Genomic DNA, 10,228 nt, shown 5'->3' on the forward strand with positions numbered 1-10,228 from the left:
CCACTCAGACATTGGAAACCACAGATAATTAGCACCTTCTTCACCATCTTGTTTTTATTTTTAAAATCATCTTAGTACAGGATAAATTTCAGTTTATATTTCTTGATTAGTAAATACATCATTTGCACTATTTAACATTCCAAGACAAAAGAAGATTAAAACGTAATAAAACAAGAAAATGCGGGGTACTAATGAATTAGAGGGACTGCAGTTCCTCTACAAATAATTGATAAACATTTGTAGTTCACCTCCTTCCCAATGGAGACCTAGTTTGTCCCCACACTCATGTTTATGCTGTAACACTGAAGCTATCAAATCCCAGGTAGCTCTCTATCCTGGCTGGTCCGGGTGTGGATTCCTGCCCTTACTAACTAGAACCAGAGGAAAATCTATGGCCTCCCTTAAGAATAAAGGAAGAAGAGACCAGAAAATGAAATGAGAAGATCATGACACATGCCTCTGCCCTTTTCAAAACCAGAAAAGCTCCCAAACAAAGTCTTCTCCAGTGATTAATAGAAAGTTATTCAATGAATATATAGATGATTGGCTGAACGTCAGTTATCTCCATGACAGCTAGACAAGAATTCTAGAAAAGTTCAACTCCAAAATTAGACCATCTTGCCTTTTCTGTATTTATTACCATCCCACTTTTTCTCCTTAAAATCTTACAATTTCTGCAAATAACCTGGAAAATGAGCCTTTTTCTCTTCATTCTCTTACTTGTCTTATCTGTACCTAAGAAACAATTTCTGTAATTAATTTAATTTTCTCTATTATTTAACCACTTACATCTTATTGCAATGATGAGATCTTCCCTTCATACATTTATACACAATGTATGTGCCCATATGCAGATTTATCATATAAATCAGTACATCTTCTATTTAAATGAACACCTTTGCTTCAAAGTCTTACTCAGTGCAATTTTAACATCTTTGTTTCTCAAACTGTAGATGAAGGGATTCATCATGGGGACCACAACAGTATAAAACACTGTAGATATCTTATCTTGATCCACTGACCCAACAGGAGAAGACTTAAAGTATATGAATGATGATGATCCAAAGAACAGAGAAACAGCAATCATGTGGGAGCTGCAGGTGCTGAGGGCCTTGGACCTGCCCTTTGTAGAATGAATGTGGAGGATGTTAGAGAGGATCAAAGTGTAAGAAATAAAGATTGTGAGCCTGGGAATGATCACACTGACACCCACCACAATGAAAACCACCAGCTCATTGATGGAGGTGCTTGCGCAGGAGAGCTTCAGGAGAGGGGATATGTCACACATGTAGTGATTGATGATGTTGCCATCACAGAAGGTGAGTCTCAGCATGCACACTGTGTGGGCCATGGCACCCACAAACCCCATTGTATACCCACCCACCATCAGCACAGAGCAGACCTGATGGGACATGGTGACCTGGTAAAGCAGGGGCTTACAAATGGCAGCATATCTGTCATAGGCCATTGCTGTCAAAATAAAACATTCATGAATAACAAAAAAGGCAAAGAAAAAGAGCTGAGTCATGCACTCAGCATGAGATATGATGTTCTGTTTCACAAAACTCACCAGCATTTTGGGGGTTATGACAGAGGAGTAGCAGAGGTCTGTGAAGGAAAGGTTGAAGAGAAAGTAGTACATGGGGGTGTGCAGGTGAGGGTTCAAAACAATCAGAACCATCAAGCCCAGATTCCAGACCGTGGAGACCACATAGATTCCCAAGAAGAGGAAGAAGAGAGGCAGCTGGAGCTCTGGCTGCTGTGTCAAGCCCAGCAGGATGAACTCCTTCACAGAAGAGTCATTTTCGGAGGCCATTCCTCAGGTCATACCTGTAAGAATGGGAAAAATAGGGACATTAGGATAGTATCCTAGCTTTCACAAGTAAACTCATACAATGAGACTGAGAGCCAGAATGGAGAGATGAACTCTAGCCCTATGTTTCAGGCCCTTGTGTTCATCTAAATTTCATCTAATGGGGAAAATTTATAAGCATGAATGTGAAAACACAGAATACAATTTTACTCAGCGTGATGATGACCATTCCTTGCCCTACAGAATCTCTGTTCCACTTCTGCCTTGACAGTCTACCTCTCTCAGTTCAGTGGAGGTCTCAGGAGGGAGGAGATGAAACCCATGAAAGGCCCCCTGGCTTCCTTACATAAGGTTCCTAATAGCAGAGTACCGTCCATACAGTTGCACATTCACCATTTTACATCCCCACCATGAGAGGAAAAGGTTAACTCTTCTGCGCTATTGTCATGGAGGACGAATGGCTTTGACTAATTTTAGGGAGTAACCACACAGGGGGAAAAACAGAGATCTGTCCAATGGTTTTTCCTGCTTCAGCCCTCACTCTTCCAAGCTCTGAGAAACTATGGGCTGAAGACCGTGATTTCTAGGGTAGCTTTGCCCAGAGTGTCCTCTCCAACCCTAAGTTAGTTAATAGCACCTACTAAAATCAAAAGAGCCAGTTGGTAATATGGCCCCAGGGACTTAATGAGTTGGAAAATCCTTGGGACCCGATTAAAAGTTGGAGGCCTATGCTTCCCCAGGGCTTTCTCTGGAACAGGCTTTGAAGTTAAGCAAAATTCGGTACCCACATGTACAGCCTAGTTCAATAATGGCAATGGCTTACTAAAATGGAACAATTTAATGTGTATTTGGGCCCATCTCAAGTCATAGAGATCAAGATGACCTTTTCTTCATCTTCGGTATCTGCTCCTATAAAAATCTCTACAGCACTATAAAATATGATAAGTTTATGGCATTGTTTTTGCTCATCCCTGGCTCCTTTTTTAATTTATTCAAGCCTAATATGTTCTAATATAGGGAAGTTAATGGAAATTTCAGCTTTATGTTATTCTATATTATCATAAAAATGAAGAAAAATAAAAAAATGTGTTTAGCAGGATGGATTTTCTTGTTGGTTTTCCCAAAGACATTTTTCTGACTTTTTATGAGGTGATAATATAATCACCTTTCTCCCTTCTCTTTCTTCCCTCCAAACCCTCCATACACTTCCACTACTCTCCTTCAAGTTCACGACCTTTTTTTTCACTAATAGTTACTGCATGCATAGATGTATATACACATATATTCCTAAATATAACCTGCTCTTTCTGTATAATTTATTTATACACCTGTTTTCTTTTTTATTTTATAATTTAATTCAATTTTACATATTAGCCACAGATTCCCCCATCGTCCCTCCTCCCCCATCCCTGTCCCCCCCCAACTCACCCCCCATTTCTACCTCCCCCAGGGCAAGGACTCCCCTAGGGATTCAGCTCAGCCAGGCAGACTCAGTCAAGGCAGGTCCAGTCCCCTCCTTCCTTTACCCAGACTGAGGAAAGTGTCCCTGCATAGGTCCCAGGCTCCAAATAGCCAGCTCAGGCACTAAGGACAGGTCCTGGTCCCACTGCCCGGGGGCCTCCCAAACAGTTCAATCTAATCGACTGTCCCACCCATCCAGAGGGCCTGATCCAGCTGGGGGCTCCTCAGCCATTGGTTCATAGCTCATGTGTTTCCACTAGTCTGGCTATTTGTCCCTGTGCTTTTTCCAATCATGGTCTCAACATCTCTTGCTCATACAGTCCCTCTTCTTTCTCGCCGATTGGACTCCTGGAGCTCCACCTGGGGCCTGGATGTGGATCTCTGCATCCGCTTCCATAAGTCATTGGATGAGAGTTCTACCATGACAGTTAGGGTGTTTGGCCATCCTATCACCAGAGTAGGTCAGTTCGGGCTTTCTCTCGACCATTGCCAGTAGTCTATTGTAGAGGTATCTTTGTGGATTTCTGGGGACCTCTCTAGCACTTTGCTTCTTCCTATTCCCGTGGGATCTTCATTTATCATGGTATCTCTTTCCTTGTTCTCCCTTTCTGTTCATGATCAAGCTGGGATCTCCCGCTCCCGTAAGCTCTCTTTCCCCTGATCCTTGCTCTCCATTACCCCACCTCACGTCCAGTTTGCTCATGTAGATCTCATCCATTTCTCTGTCATTGGGCAATCCCTGTGTCTTTCTTAGGGTCCTGTTTTCTAGGTAACCTCCATGGAGTTGTGAGTAGCAGTCTAGTCATCCTTTGTTTTACATCTAGTATCTGCCTATGAGTGAATACATACCATGTTTGTCATTCTGAGTCTGGGTTACCTCACTCAGGATGTTTTTTTCTAGATCCATCCATTTGCCTGCAAATCTCATGATGTTATTGTTTTTCTCTGCTGAGTAGTACTCCATTGTGTATATTACCACATTTTATTATCCATTCTTCAGTTGAAGAGCATCTAGGTTGTTTCCAGGTTCTGGCTATTACAAATAATGCTGCTATGAACATAGCTGAGCATGTGCCCTTGTGGTATGATTGAGCATTCCTTGGGAATATGCCCAAGAGTAGTATAGTTGGGTCTTGGAGGAGATTGATTCCCAATTTTCTAAGAAAGCTCCATATTGATTTCTAAAGTGGCTGTACAAGCTTGCATTCCCACCAGCAGTGGAGGAGAGTTCCCCTTGCTCCACATCCTCTCCAGCATAAGCTGTCTTCAATGTTTTTGATCTTAGCCATTCTGATGGGTATAAGGTGGTATCTCAGAGTCGTTTTGATTTGCATTTCCCTGATAATTAAGGATGTTGAGCAATTCCTTAAATGTCTTTCAGTCATTTGCACTTCCTCTGTTGAGAATTCTCTGTTTAGCTATATAGCCCATTTCTTAATTAGACTGTTGGGCATTTTGATGTCTAATTTCTTGAGTTCTTTATAAATTCTGGATATCAGCCCTCTGTCAGATGTGGGGTTAGTGAAGATCTCTTCCCATTCTGTAGGCTGTCACTTTGTCTTGTGGACTGTGTCCTTTGCTCTACAAAAGCTTCTCAGTTTCAAAGAGTTCCCATTGATTAATTGTTTCTCTCAGTGTCTGTGCTACTGGGTTTACACCTGTTTTCACTGCTGACTAACCTGCAGCAAATGCCCAAAAAAATTGACAAGTATATTTAAAATAAATATATAACTATGATTATAATTAACAAATTGTGGTTTTAAAAATAAATTAGAGCATATTAATTTTATGCATGAGTACTACTAAAATTTTTAATAAAAACAGATGGTTAATGTTTATTCAGACGTATGTGCTTCATCTAGATGGCACAGACTATAACAACAAGAAGTGAACTTCTCTCTTCCTTATACCCACTCTTGTATGTTTTATGCCAGACTTCCCACAAAATGATTCATGCCTACAAGCTTTCTGGAACCTGTCATTGTAACAGGAATGAGAGTTTTCTCTATGTTATCATTGTCTCTTTTATTCAATTTGACAGCTACCTAAATTATCAATATGAGCATGCTAGCATTTGATATAACCTCTGGTTTTTGTTTTAGACGTTGATAGTTGTGGGGGTTGATGTGGCATACATATATCTGTGCATATGTCTTATTGAAATAAGCAGCAAAGATAAATTTGGATGCCAAAGGGGAAGAGATAAGCAGACACTCTACAACTCCAGTGAACAGCCAGTAAGTGATCTTGATTAGACTATTCAGATTCCAGAAAGATTTGAGATGGTTTTGTGCTTTGCAGACTTCAACACATTCTTTCAAGTTGGGCCAAAACTGTGGAATACCTCATATCTGTAGAGTATCAACTTGGGTAGCCAATAGACATTACAATTCTCCCTAACACATCCAGGTGGATTAATCAAAGTAGAAATAAAAAGTTAAGAGAAAAATAATTCCACTTAAACTTTTATATTACATTGATTATTGTGGGGGGCACATATTACTACACTTCATGCTTTGAGTTCAAAGGACAGCTTCTAGGAGTTGTTTCTCTTCTTTTACCATAGAGGACTCAACACAAGTCAGCATGCCTGGCAACAAGCACCTTTACGTGATGAGCCATCTTCCCAACCTAGAACCCCTTTCTAAACAGATAGCAATGATATTAATCCCCTGTCACATTGATATCTCATTTTTGTTCTGAGACAAAATACTATCTTCTAAGGACATTCTATATTTGAATGTAGGTATGATCAAATACCATATTGAGCAAACTTTTTGATCCATTTCTTGTTTCTCGGTTTGTATCAGTTACTTTTCTCAATTATGTGTGCATATCCCTGACCAGAAGCAACTTATTGGAGAGTTTATTTAAGCTTACAATTTGAGGGGATATAGTCCATCATGGTTGAGAAGTCATGGCAGCAAGAAGCCAAGAGTGATTAATGCTGGTGTTCAGTTTCCTTTGTCCTTTTAATACAGTCTAAATATATAACCCATAGAATGATGGTGTCTACATTTAGGGTAGGTCTTCTCACCTAAGTTAACCTAATCTAAAATATTTCTCATAGACATATCCAGATGCTTGTCTCTTTGGTGATTCTAGATTCTGTCAAGTTGACAATCAATATTGGCCATAACAGTCAGCTTCTATGAGAGAAGCCTGTAGTGTCAACACTAAAACATAGTCTGGCTAAGGTGTTTATTTAGCATAGTGGACAGAAGTCCATGATAGTTGAGAGTTCTATCATTTTGGGTTTGGTAAGGAAAATAACTTACTCTAGGAATTTTAAGCAAGGAGAATGAAAGGGAATTAACTACTTTAATTAACAGATGTGCTTAGAAAACGGATTCTAGACTGAGGGTTAAGGATTTATCTCACTTCTCCATATACCGGACCCACTAGGAAAGCACTTATAGGTGAAGCAGAGTTCACACATAGTGCTCATGTAACACTCTTAGGGCATGCTTTCTCTAATTCCTGAAAAAGCAGAGCAAGGCTGGCTCATCATTGATTCCCTTCCCAGTGGTTAGAAATAAAGAACTCTTCTTGCATTCACCATTCCATTTTATTTAAGGGACAATTTTGTGAGATCTTAAAATGTTTGAAAAATAAAAATGATTAGCTACACTGTGTTGACTACCCAAGAGAGGCCTTACTCTCTATGAGGAGGGGATGGGATGGGGGTAGGTGGGGGTTGGGAGGGGAAGAGGGAGAGGGAACAGGGGTTGGTATGTAAAAGGAAAGAAAATCTTTTTTTAATAAAAAATTATATACAAAAAAAATGATTGGCTACAAATAAAAGTTACATTATACACATTGTCGTGATTTGTGTTTTGGGATTCTACAGTTGGACAGCTTAGCTGTTTGAGTTTCGTTCAATGTTGGATTTCGTCAATAGCCTTTTCTGCATCTATAGAGGTTATCATGTGATTTCTATACTCAGATCTATTAATATAATATATTACATTTATTGAATTGTGTATATTAACCCATCCTTGTATCCCTGAAGTGATGTACACTTGGCCATGGTAAATAAAATATGTGATAATTCTTCTTCTAAGTTCTGATTATCATGTCTTACTCATCCCTTCTATTGGTATGGCTGTTCACTGAGATTTTATTTGACTTAATGAGCTTTTTATCCCCAAAGTTTCATTTTTTTCAAAATTTCTGTCTTAAAATTAATCTCCATTGCTTTTAATATCCTTTTAATTAATTCTTTGAGAATTTCATACATGTATACAATGTATTTTGATAATATTCAGTCATCCCCCTAACTCCTCCAAGATCCATGAAAACATCTCCTCCCAACTTTCAGGTTTATTTTTGATAGCCCACCAAGTTCATTTTGTGATGCCCATATAACCACATGTATAGGCCTATCTACTAGACCATGGTACAACTACCAAGGGCCACACCCATAAGGGAAATGAAATTTACCCTCCTTTCCCCCAAAACCATCAACTTTCAGTTTCTCCTCAGCTCTGGGAGGGAACCTGTGAGCCCCTCTGACATCCATATTGGAATGTTGACTGGTTTGGTCTTGTTTAGCTCTTGTATAAATAACCATAGCTGCTGAGAGTTAATAGGCAGAGTTGTCTTGTCATGTCAAGGAAACACTGCTTTGCCCCAGTCCTCCCCAACATCTGGTTCTCACTATCTTTCCACCCATTCTTTCCATGTGCTCCCTAAGTTTTGATAAAAGGAGTTTGTCATACAGATGTCCAATTTATGACTGAGCACTTCACAGAAACGTGTTCTCTGCAATTTGCTAGGTTCTGAGTTTTTGTATGAAATGTTTCCCACTGTAAAATTAAACTTCTCAGATGATGTCTAAGAATATATTTAGAGGGCAGTTGATACTATGTCCATTTAGGAAAATAATATTAGTGGTCTCATCTCTAGGGTCTGTAACCCCCTGGCCATGGTTTGGGGCTAGATTTGTAGTACCAGGAATAAATACCCTCCTGTAGGATAGGTCTTGAATCCAATCAGAAAACAGTTGGTTACCATAACAACATCCATGCCATTCTTGCACCAATGGACATACCTTGCTGTGCCAGTCATTACTGAAGCTGAAATTGTCCACAGCCAGGTAAGAGTGTTAATGACTTTTCCCCCCAGAAGCCTACACAGCATCTTCCAGTACTATGAAAAGCCAGCAGGAAGAAAGTGTCCTATTCAGTACCAAATTGATTCCCCCATGTCCTGGAACCAATGTGTGTGGTATGTGTAACAATGAGGTCTTACCACTAAATTCTGGTGGTCAACCAGGAGCAATTACAAAAGCTTATATTGTTTTGATGGTCTCCAGGACACTTTTCCTAAAAACTCGATGATTTTATCTGGCAACATACTGTAGCTTCTGGGATGAGCAATATCTCCTTGTAGTGTAACTCCAATACCTATACTTGTATGAACATGTATAAATTCAAATAAATATATTACATGTGTGTAAGCTTACAAAACAGTAGGATTCCATGGGGTTTTCAAAACATCCTTAGGTTTTTCCCCTAGGTCCTATGACCTATCTAGACTCAGGGTCTTGGCCTCACTGACGGCATCAGATATGGATTCCATCTCATGAAGCAAGCCTTAAATCCAATTTAAATGTAATAGGTTACTCCCCAAAACATGCATGCCACTCTTGCACCAAGGGCCTACTTTTCAGGCAGCTCCTTACTGTAGCTCACTGGATTAATACCTGGGTGAGACTGATGATCACTTTCCTCCTCTGCTAGAGTGTATAACACCTTTCAGAACTATGAATGCAAGCCAGTGGGAATGATGCTTCCAGATGGGTCCCAACAAGATCTCTCCATGTTCTACAACATAAGTATGTCGTACCTTCAGCAATAGCATCTTACCATCAAGTTGTGAAGGACAACCACTAACTAGCATCACCATTGTCAAGGGGCTAACAACTAAAAAGGGTATAATCCATTCCAAGTACTGGGACTTTTATTTGGTAATATAAGGTACCTAGTTAGGGCATTGTCACCCCCATTATATGGTAACTCAATTTAAACTCCTTTTATATATGTATGTATTTTAAGAAGATTCTACAGCCATCGGCTTCTATAGAACTATTTCAAAAGGCCTTTGGTGTTAGTTGTCTCTCCTCATCCCTCTCTTCTACCCTGCCTTCCTTTCCCCTTCCCTATTTAATACTTCTATTCTAGATTCTCCTTTATCTCTTCCAAACAGTATATTCTATTTCCCCTTCTTTAAAAGATCCCCTCCTCCCCACATCTGGTCCCATACTGGTTACCTAACCTCTACTGGTATTCTAAATAAAATGCACATATCTAAATCATGGAAGCTAACATCCAGACAGAAAAGAAAATACACAATGTTTGTCTTTCTGAGTTTTGTTTAACTTACTCAACATGATTGTTCCTGACTCTATTGATTTGCCTGCAAATTTTAGTTTTCTTAATAGTTAAATAATATTTCATTGTGTAAATATATCACATTTTCAACATCCATTTGTCAGTCTGTGGACATCTAGGCTATTTCCAATGTGTAGCTATTATGAATAAAGCAGCAATGAACATGGACGAGCAAGTATCTCTGTTGTAAGATATAGGGTCCTTTGAATATATGCCCAAGAGTGGTATAACTGGACCTTGAAGTAGATCTATTTTCAGCTTTTTAAGTAGTCAACACACTGATTTCCACAGTGGATGTACCAGTTTGCACTCCCAGAAACAATGAATAAGTGTCCCCTTTCCATGCATCCTTGCCAGCATGTGTGGTCATGTGTTTTATTAATCTTGGCCATTCTGACTAGGACAAGATAAAATTTCAACTATCATTAATGTAAGTTATTTCTCTCCTCTGCTCTGCTTTCCTTATTTCACTAACCATTTTTGTAATCTCTTTGAATTTATTTCTGAGCATAATCATGTTATTATAATTATTATTTTGAATTTGGAGCTGGAATTTCAT

General features: G+C 39.4%; 1 pseudogene; it reads right to left on the reverse strand.

Moving 5' to 3' along the window:
• Positions 1-880: 880 nt before the first annotated feature.
• LOC128103904 (olfactory receptor 145-like) lies at positions 881-1,828 on the reverse strand (annotated as a pseudogene).
• Between the last annotated feature and the right edge of the window lie 8,400 nt (positions 1,829-10,228).

Source organism: Peromyscus californicus, unplaced genomic scaffold (assembly GCF_007827085.1).
Source record: "Peromyscus californicus insignis strain IS unplaced genomic scaffold, ASM782708v3 Scaffold_11__1_contigs__length_118956290, whole genome shotgun sequence".
Taxonomy (NCBI): domain Eukaryota; kingdom Metazoa; phylum Chordata; class Mammalia; order Rodentia; family Cricetidae; genus Peromyscus; species Peromyscus californicus.